Genomic DNA, 10,359 nt, shown 5'->3' on the forward strand with positions numbered 1-10,359 from the left:
CCAAAGCAAGGCCTGAAAGCCCACCACAAGACTAAAGCACCTTCTGGCCAGGACCCATGGAAAAGGGTCAGAAATAGCCAGACAAATCTGGGAGGAAAAGAGCAAAATCAAAATCAATATAAACACTGCCATAGTCACCTCCCTACAGGTCCCCACCATCTGCCTTGGCCAGTCCAGTGTCAGGAAATAAGCACGTTTTTTTCCTCACATGCTTGCTGCTTCATGTGGCTTCCTCAGGCCTCCTTCTTGTTCTCCATCCAACTTCCTTCTTTTCTTCTTCTCTCCCCTCTTCTCTCTTTTTTCTCTGCTCTGCTCCACCCTCCTGGGTGGGGCAGGGAACCTGGAAATTCCCCTTTTCCTAGGAACCACCCTGTTAAAGTTCATGGAGTGTGACCTGCAGCCCTTGGGCCGGGAACCCCAAGAGAGCATGTCTGGCTGTCATGTCATGACTGAGTAAGGAAATAGTGCACCTCAGATTTTAATGAAATTTCTGTCTCCACTAAAAATTACACATGGATTCAACATTTTAATCTTTTTCCTGAAGGAAAAAAAGTTTCTTCTTACTCAATAAGAAAAGAAAATTGTAATTAGATGTTAGTGTTATCAGTTATCTCTCTAATGTTATTAATGGGAATCAAGCCACCCAGTTCCTTTAATGCAGTCAAAGTATAGTTCATGAGGGTTTACTGTTTGTCTCCAAGTGTCCCAAACATTTCAGAATTTTTGGGGGGCGGGTGAGAAGAGAGTGGGGAAAAATGGCATGAAATAATAAATGGGTGGTAGCTGGTTACTTAATATTTATCTTGGATAGAATACAACATGACGGAAATTCCTTTTAGAATGTAATTCTCTTTTATTGTGTGCCGAAGTTTTTATCTTGCTAGTTTTAACAAGAATCACTTTATTAACTGGGGTCTTTTGGCAAAAAGAGACTTTTTGCTAAATTCTAAAACAGTATGATATGGGCAAATAAAGAAGGTTGTCATGATTGGAAAGTTGGTGTTCAACAGAAAAAAGTTCTGAAACCTATATGTGTTCAATAAGCAATTTATATCTGATTTGCTTTATTAATTTTCAGTGGTTTGGTTTCTATGTGATTATTTTTTCCACACTAAGTCCTTTTTTTTCCCTTAAGGAAGGATTTTATTTACTTTTGCATAAAACTGGGAGGTAAGCCAAACTGCAGGGGGCAGGGAGTGAGAGGATTCACCAGTCAACAGGCAGATTGACTGAAGTACACTGGTAAGGAGAGCAGTGGGCAAGACAGGAGAGGTCTGCCGCGCCATGTGGGTCAGCTTCTGGGCAGGGAATCGACTCTGGTTATCTTGGTGGTAGTCATGGTGATAGCACTGAGACTTACCCCCTGGGCCACTAGGGATAGCACTGAGACTTACCCCTCACTATAGCCTTTTGAATGAACAATCATTAAGTCTATTGTATAGAGTAGAAAATTAAATCTCAGAGAGGTTCATGGGTGTGCTATTCTTTAAAAAGGGCTGTTCTAAGTCTTTGCTTTTTCCAATAAAGCATTTACTCATTGTCATTTTTAGCAATTTTAACTATCAAAGATAGTTTTTGGCTCTCTTATTCTAGATTAATAAGAAATATATATTTTTTATTTTTTGGAAGGGTGTCACTTTCTTACCAAAATCCTTTAGGACTGATTAAGTCAAAGAAATCACCAGCCCAGGAAAATATAATGCACCTGTTATGTAGAGTGTAGAAAAGAAATAAATGCATATTTAATGTTTGATAGAGAATGAATTAAGGGGAAAGAAAATAAATGCAAAACCTTTGCTAAAAGGCTGTTCAAAGGGAAATTGTATGACTCACTGAAAGATGAAGAACTAAATGGAAATTAGATAAATAATAGAAAACTGTAAATGGTAAGTGTCTTGGAGCATGTATACTTTGTCTTTGAAAAGGACAAAACTGCCCAGCACTGAGGGAAATAGAAAAGAGCACTAAGTTTTAAGTCTCTCATAGGTTGTTTTATTTGTTTATTTATCTTAAAGCAAGCCACAGAGCTTATTGGAGAGAGTATGAGATGTGGCTCAAGGCAGCAGGCAGCCTCAGAAGACAGGAGCTCTGCCTCTCCAAGGCTGCTCTTAAACCCCTGTGGTGATCGCTGTTTCCTTCTGCTGTCCTGTCAACAGACCTATGTGCAAGCCTGTTCAGTGGTTCCCTTCCCCATTCAGGTCTTGACATAGTGTCCTTAGTTAGCTACCTCATGTGGGTGTAAATGGAACGCTTCCAGAACACAGGCAACTGCTTGCCCATTGTGGGATTTTCCATTTGTTGGCCACTTCAGGAATTCCTTTCTGCTCACCTTTGTCTTGACCCCACCCTACTCTGAGGCAATGAGAAGTGGCCCCAGACCACAGGCATAGTGGTCGCTGGGCTGCGGGGTGTAATTGAGCTCCTTTCTTACTAGGACTTGAGAGTGCCACGCTCTCCCAGGCATCCATGCCCTGGCATGCAGTGGCTGTTATTTAGAAAAGTCTTTTGCTGCCTCCTCATTTAGCTGCTCTTTTTGCTTCATTGAGGATCCACTGTGCATCAGTGTGCTACCCAACACCTTATCAGTCCTTAAGACTGTTCGCTCACTCTTGTGTTTGTGTTTTCCTCAGTGTCTATGAAAGGCAGAAACCCATGGATGGGGGGCCAGTGCCTATCTTCTGCCCAGTGCCCATGTGCTGAGGGACTCCATGAGTGACAGCACCCACATTATTAAAGACAGATTACTACTACTGAGGTTTTTATTGCTGTTGTGTGAGAATTTCTAGGTAGCAAAGCAAGCAGGGACATTTTTTTTTTTTAAAGACTTATTTATTTATTCATACAGAACTGGGGTACAGGCCAGAGATGCGGAGGGTGAGAGGATTCACCAGAGACAGAGTGGGGAGCAGAACAGGCAGATCGATGAAGTACACTGCTGAGGGGAGCAGCGGGCGGGTCAGGAGAGGTCTGCCACGCCATGTGGTCACCTCCAGGGCAGGCGGGAATCGAACTCATGCGGAAGCGGCTTTAGAGTCTCAGTGCTGTGCTTTAACCCACTGCGCCACCAGGGAGGGCCAGCAGGGACATTTTTTAAGAAATAAATTTTTATTGAGGTAACATTGGTTTGTAACTAACAAGTTTCAGGTGTACCTCATTGTAATTTGATACCTGCATTGCCCTGCGTTGAGATCACCTCTAGAAGTCTATTTCCATTCTTCAACATACTGTCCACCCTATTTGTCCGTTTGACACGTGCCTCTATCCCATCCCCTCTGGTAACCATCAATCTGCTTTAAGTGTTTGGTTTTGTGCTGTTCATTCCTTTGCTCTGTTTCTTTAAAATTCTGCACGTGCAAAATTATATGGAATTTGTTTTTCTCCATCTGAATTACTGCACTTAGCATTATACTCTCATGATTCACCCATTGTTGTGGCAAGTGGAAATATTTCATTTTTTCTTCTTTCTTACAGCTGAGCAGCCTTCCACTGTGTACAGACACCATTTCTCATTCCATCCTGCACAATGGACACTTAGGTTATTTCCACTTCTTGACTATTATAAATAGCCCTACAATGAATATAGGGGGCACTTAACTGTTTTGTCCCAACTTCTGCAAGAAAGGAAGGCAGGAGACAGAAAGGCTGAGCAAACAGAGTTTATTGCTCCGGGACAGCAGCTGAGACAGAGCCCCTAAAGTGGGGTCAGCAGCTACTGCCCCCTCAATAAGGGGGAAGGGTCTCTTATATAGATTCTAAAATCGGATTCCAAAGGGGGTGACTCATCGCTGTGTCCTTGATGTGAGGCCCAGTTCGCTGTCACCTTCAGCTAGTCCCATCCAGGATCTCACAGTCAGTTTATTACCACTTTATCAGGCTTGGATGCAAGGCTCTATTCTTTAGCGCCCTAATTCAGTCCTTGTCAGTAAATCTTTGGTCACTCCCAACACTTACCTTTTGGAATTAACATTTAGTATTCTTCAGATAAATACTCAGAAGTGGCATAGGTATATCTCATAGTATTTCTATCCTTAGGTTCTTCTTTTTTTGAAATCTTCATAATGTTTTCCATAGAGGCTTCTCCAGTTAACATTGCCAGGGTTCCCTTTTTTCCAATCCTTGTCACCAAACACTGTTTCCTGTCTTTTTGGTAAGAGTCATTGTCACAGGTATAAGGTGATATTGAATTGTGGTTCTGATTTGTACTTCCCAAATAATAACTGATGATGAATATCTTTTCTTATGCCTACAGGCTATTTGTATGTCTCTTGGAGAAATGCCTTTCAGATATTTTTCACATTTTTTAATTGGGTTGCCCTGTTTTTTGTTGTGTGAATTCTTTATTTTGTATATTAGCTCCTTGTTGAATGATGTCTGATTTGCAATTGCTTGCCTTTTCATTTTAAGTTGGTTTCTTTAGATGTGCAGAAGCTTTTTGATGTCCCATATGTTTACTTTTGCTTTTGTTTCCTTTGCTGTTTGAATTGAATCTGCAAAGACATTGCTAAGGCTGATACCAATGAATACACCACTATGTTTTCTGTTAGGTTGTTTGTGGTGCCAGATCTTACAGTCAAGTCCTTTCATCTATTAGGAGTTATTTTTTATGTATGCAGTAAGTTACTGTTTCAGTTCATTTTTTTTGCATGTTACTGTCTATGTTTTCCCAATGCCATTTACTGAAGAGACTTTCTTCATGGAGTGCTTTTGAATCCTTTGTTATAAATTACTTTTCCTTGTAAAGGTGGGTACTGTTCCATTGATCTATGTGTCCATTTATGTTCCTGTACTAAGCTGTTTGATTAATATAACACTATAATATAGCTTGAAGCTTCATAACTTCACTTTTGTTCTTTTTAAAATCATGATTAGTTTGGCTACTTGGGGCCGTTTGTGGTACCCTACAAATTTTAAAATTTATTTTTGTGAAAAATGGCATTGGGGTTTTAATAGGGATTGCATTGAATCTGCAGATTGCTTTAGGTAAAATGGCCATTTTAACAATGCTAATGTTTCCAATTCATGATCAGGGAATATCTTGCCATCTTTTTGTGTCATCTTCAATTTCTTTCAATAAGGTTTCACTTCTTAGAGCACAAGTCTTTCATCTATGTGGTTCAATTTATTCTTAGGTGTTTTATTCTTTTTTTATGTAGTTGTGAATAATGTTACTTATTTCTCTGTGCATGTGGTATGTGGAGAGAGAAGAGTTTCCATGACTCCTTCAGATGCCACTCCCAGCACCTATCTGTGTTCACCAACCAGAGCCTCCCTGAACTCTGTACTTTGAAATTTTTATCGCGGCTTCATTACATGGGTATGATAGTTCACTGTTGGCATATAGAAATCAACATATTTTTCAATATTGATTTTTATAGACTGAGACTTTCTGCATTTGTTTATTATTGTAAATAGTTTTTTTAGTGGAGTCCTAAGGTTTTCTCTGTTATCTGCAAGTAGGGACAGTTTTACTTCTTTTCCATTTAAAAGTTAATAAGCAGGCACATTTAAAAGTTAATAATCCTTTGTGCTTAGTTCACAAGAGATAAGAAAATCTATTTTATTATATTGAGTGAAAAACTGTTCAAAAAAATTCTGTTTCCTCTAACATTCTTAAACTTTGATAGGGGGCAGCAGAGTCCATGGAAATGAAGGTTAGCAGGGTAACAGCTGGCTTCTGAATGCTTGGAGCCAGACCTAATTTTAGCAGAAACCAGACCTTGATACCTGACAGCCTCATTGTGGAATAAAGACTTTAGGATGAAGACGCGTTTGTATTTATTTAATGTTCTTTGAAGGCACCACAAATGAGTAGCTTTTTATTTACAAGGGTGGTTTATTATTTATTTAAATGCAAATCATCATCTCCTTCATTTTATTATGATAGGAAAAACTCACGCTTACCCTTCTATGTCTCTCCTTTACTAGTCACTTCTCACTTTGGTCTCCATATGTGAGAGTTCCCCCCTCCCCCCCACCAAGCTGCTCTCTGTCCTACCAGCTGGGTGTCCTATAATTCAATTCAATTCTGATGCTATCCGCCTGGGGTCAGTGTCAAGCCCACAGGTTAAGGGCTCAGTCTCACAGGACTGGCTCCCCACCTCTTTTCCTGTACTTCTGACTGCTCATCAATCAGTGTTCCTTTAACTGCATCCTTGGGTTCAATAATTTGCTAGGATGGCCTGTAGAACTCAGGGAAATGCATTTAGTGGTTTATTACAAAAGGATATAATAAAGGATTCAACATCCAGATGAAAGAAGTATGCAGGGGGAGATGTGGGGTTGTGGGGTATTTTCTGGTGGCTGTTTTTACCCAGCAACTTCCTGTGTTTACCAGTCAGGGAGCTCCCTAAACCTTGTACCTTTGAGAGTTTTATGGTGGCCTTATCTTATGAACATGATGCTAGATCACGAGATTTTTCCAGGTGGTATTAGGGAGAGGGTCAAGATCTGCAAATTATGATCAAGATACCCTCTCCTCACTTTGGAAAAGAAGAGCAGGCAAATAAACATAATTTAGATAACAACCAAATAGTCAGAGTCTAAATTGCCCCTCCCTGCATATCAAGGCATGAATTCTTAGGGGCTTTTTACACCACTAGTCTCTGTGGCTATCACCTGTGGCCCTGATCGATTTGATGCAGAAAGTGCTTGTGAGTGTGGGCATGGGGCACACGTGCCTGACTGTGGACACCAGGAGTATGGGTTTGCGCATGTGTAAGTATGTACAGCTGAGCCTAGGTGTTACTCAGATGGAAGTTGGCTCCAGGGAGGCAGCTATGAGAGATTGAGCAGCATGACTTAGAGGTGAGACCAGGAGAAAAGCCAGAGAGAGCCCAGACAACGACTAGAGATTCAGGGGGTGTTGGGAGACTTGCCTGCCAGCCTTCCCACCCTCCTCTGCCAGTACCTTGCATGCCAGCCTCCCTGCCTGCTGTGCCTGTGTATCTAGCTCCCTGAGAGATCACTAAGGCCTGGAAAATCCACTGAGGCCCCTGGGACTCTCCTTTACCCACCTGCCCTAACCAATAGTGAAGCTGCCCTGTGCTTGCTGGTGCTACACACAGCTTTCTGTGTTCAGTCTCTAGGCCAGGGCCTTGCAGGTGGCATCTTGCTGATGCAGGTGTTTGGCAAACGAGTGTGGAATTCAATGAACCTCTGGCCAGATCACATGTAAGTTCTCAGGGGTGTTCCTGAGTTGTATATCAATTTTCCTCTAAATTATATGTGGGTGAGAAATCTGCACTGAGAAATGTGGCCACATATGCCTAAGTCACACAGACCTAGGTCTAACTTCATGGACTCTGTTAACGTTGTTATTTAAAGTAATACATAACAGAGTGGAAGAAAGGAGGTGTGTTCTGTGTGGTTACTGGTAGGCATGCAAAGGTGAGACATCAAGTGGGGTGGATCTGTGTGGCAGACTTTAAAAACTTTTTTTTAATGCAGTATTTTTTTCTTATATTGTTGTTAATTTTTGAACAATAGATGATTTCTCCACTCAGGCATTGTCACTGGTTGTCCCACCACCAAAGTCCCCATTGTCCACATTGTATTCTGCAGTGTTCTCCCCTCCTTTTTTTACTCTTCCTCACTCCACTCCTGGATGCTCTATAGCTTTGGTCAGCTTTCAAGGTTTGTCTTTGTTATTTATTTAAAATAATTCAAAGCAGATTAGGGGAAAGAAAGAGGTAGATTCTATGAGGTTGCCAAAGGATATGCACAGGTGAGATGTGTAAATGGGATGAGTCTTTTTGAAATTTGGCCCGAGCCTACATCCCACATACGTATTTAGTTTGAAACCAGGAATACAAAAGAAATTGTTGGGGTATCCTCTGACCTCGAAATCCTTCTCCATCTTAGTCTAAAGGTCTTACAGTGGGGCAACTCAAACTCCCTTGGGCTCCGCTTTGCTGTAGTAGCTTGTTAAGTGGGCTTTCTGAGGCTTTATTTTGTTGGTGTTTAGACCCCTTCTACCCATCTGTGAGATTTCTTTTTTTTACCTTGTAAAAAGACAGCTTTATTAGGAAAAGGAGAAAGAAAAAGACACCTGTAGAGGTAGGCAGGCGATCAGCTGTTGCTGCTTTGCAAAGGGAAGAGGTTTATGTAAAGAAACACCTGGGGTCTCCCTGGTGGTGCAAAGGGTTAAGTCACAGACTTTGAAGCTATCCACAGCCACTACAGCCTGAGTTAGAACCCCTGGCCAGCAAGCTGACCCACATGGCATGGAAGACCTCTCCTGTCTTGCCTGCTGCTCCCCTCCGCAGTGCATTTCAGTCAATCTGCCTGTTCTGCTCCCCACTCTGTCTCTGGTGAATCCTCTCACCCGCTGAGGCTCTGGCCTGTACCCCAGTTCTTGTATGCATAAATAAATAAATCTTGAAGGAAAGAAGAAGAAACAGCTGCATAGTCACAGGCTGGCAGGAGAGTTGCTTGTGAGATTTTTAAATTTTTCTCATATCTTAGAATGAATGTTTATTTTTAATCAATTTATGTTCTTATGTCTTTATTTTTTATTAATTTGGGATAGTATTTGGTTCCTCCCCTGGGGTAGCCCCAGTCATTTGCCATTCCCACGAATGTGTGGTTCATCACCACCATCCCTTCTGCTCCTCCCTCCCTCTTCGGCCCCCTCCCCCAGCAGGTGTCTCTGCTGGATGCCTCAGAGCTCACATTATGTTTAAATCAACAGGAAAGTCCTGATATCCAACTAAAAACGATTTCTTCAAAACAAGTTATTCCAAACAAATTCACGCAAAACTTTGTCTAAGACAAACTTTGAAAACATGGATGTGAAATCAAAACAGGGCAATATACAGTGAGGGCTTCATAAATTTTCAGTGTTTTCAATTTTCTTTTGAACTTCTTGATTACATTGCCACATTTTGTTTAATGTAGGTTTCTTTCTCAAATAATATATTTAAATTGTATTACTGAAGCCTTTCTTTGTTTTTACACTGTTACTAATTTTATTACAATAATGTGAGTTGCATTTAGTGATATTTTGTTTATCTCTGACTAGGTTTAATAAGTTTTTAATGAATTTCTAAAGTTTACTTTTTAAAATGTATTATAAATATTTTACTTTGAAGTAATTTTGGTCTAAAGAAAATAGTTGCAGAAATGATATGGGAAATCATTATATGCTTTTGAGAAAATAAACTTTCCTTAGCCTTTTTCCTAGTAGATCTGGATTCCTTCGCTAGAATTAGAAATAAGGCATTTTGGCTGTTTTCTCTTGAAGGCTCTGGGATCAATATGAATTCCTCAAATCATTTCAGTCAAATGTAAGTAATACACTCAATTTTCCAATAGTCATTTCTGCAGGCTATAGTTAGCTAAAAATAAAAAAGGGAAATTTGCTAAACCTTTAGCTGCCTCTTGTCAGAAATCCAGGATTTCTCTCTTTGGCAGTAAGGAGCGCTGGCCTGTAAATGTTCTCCTGCCTGATTCAACAAATCGCCAGGGCACAAAGGAAATCAGCTCATAACACTCTAGGCTAGCAAATCAAACAAGCATCAAACAGATTGATCAAAGAAAAAGACAAGAAGACGTTTAATAACAACCAGAATATCTTCTGTGTATGTGCTAGACACCAGCATAACTGAGTAACTCCTCTGTGGTGTTCTGGTTGAATGTTTTTCAAAGGTAGGTTTTAAAAGTAGGATCTTAACATTAAGAAACATTTCTTTTAATAGTAACAGCCTCTTACTTAGACGTCATCTTTTTTTTCTATTTGCATAGCATGTTCACAGTTTCATGCTGTTTGTAAAGAGAGCAATTTGGACATAACAGATATTAAGAAACTTTTCCTAGCAGATAAGTTTGATGAGACTCAGAGAGATATTCTGGACCTAGTGAGTCAGAACTGGAATGAGAATCCTTTTATCTAGACTCCCTGCAGAAGCTCATGATACTCACTCATCAGTGGAGTGAGGAGACCCTAAAATATGGGGAATAAGGAAGGGTTTGTATGTTTGGATATAGCACAGTTTTTGGCTCAGTATAATCTTTAATATGTCAAATTGGGGATTATGGATGGGTATCTGGCCACAGAGTGGTAAAAAATGTGGAGACTCTCAGGAGGAATTTTATTAGAGGCAAACATTTCTGCAGAAAGGGGGAGGGATGGAGACATACCAAAGATGTAGGAATGAGGGGAATAGTCTTGAAATGGCACAGGGTTTTTTTTTTTTTTAATTACAAAAGTTTATTTTTTAAAAATTTTTTTTAAAGATTTATTTATGCATACAGAACTGGGGTACAGGCCAGAGGTGCAGGGGCAGCGAGAGGCTTCACCAGAGACAGAGCGGGGAGCAGAACAGGCAGATCTACGAAGTACACTGCTGAGGAGGTTCATGG

This window comes from Condylura cristata, unplaced genomic scaffold (genome assembly GCF_000260355.1).
Source record: "Condylura cristata isolate star-nosed mole 26May11 unplaced genomic scaffold, ConCri1.0 scaffold00002, whole genome shotgun sequence".
Classification (NCBI taxonomy): Eukaryota; Metazoa; Chordata; class Mammalia; order Eulipotyphla; family Talpidae; genus Condylura; species Condylura cristata.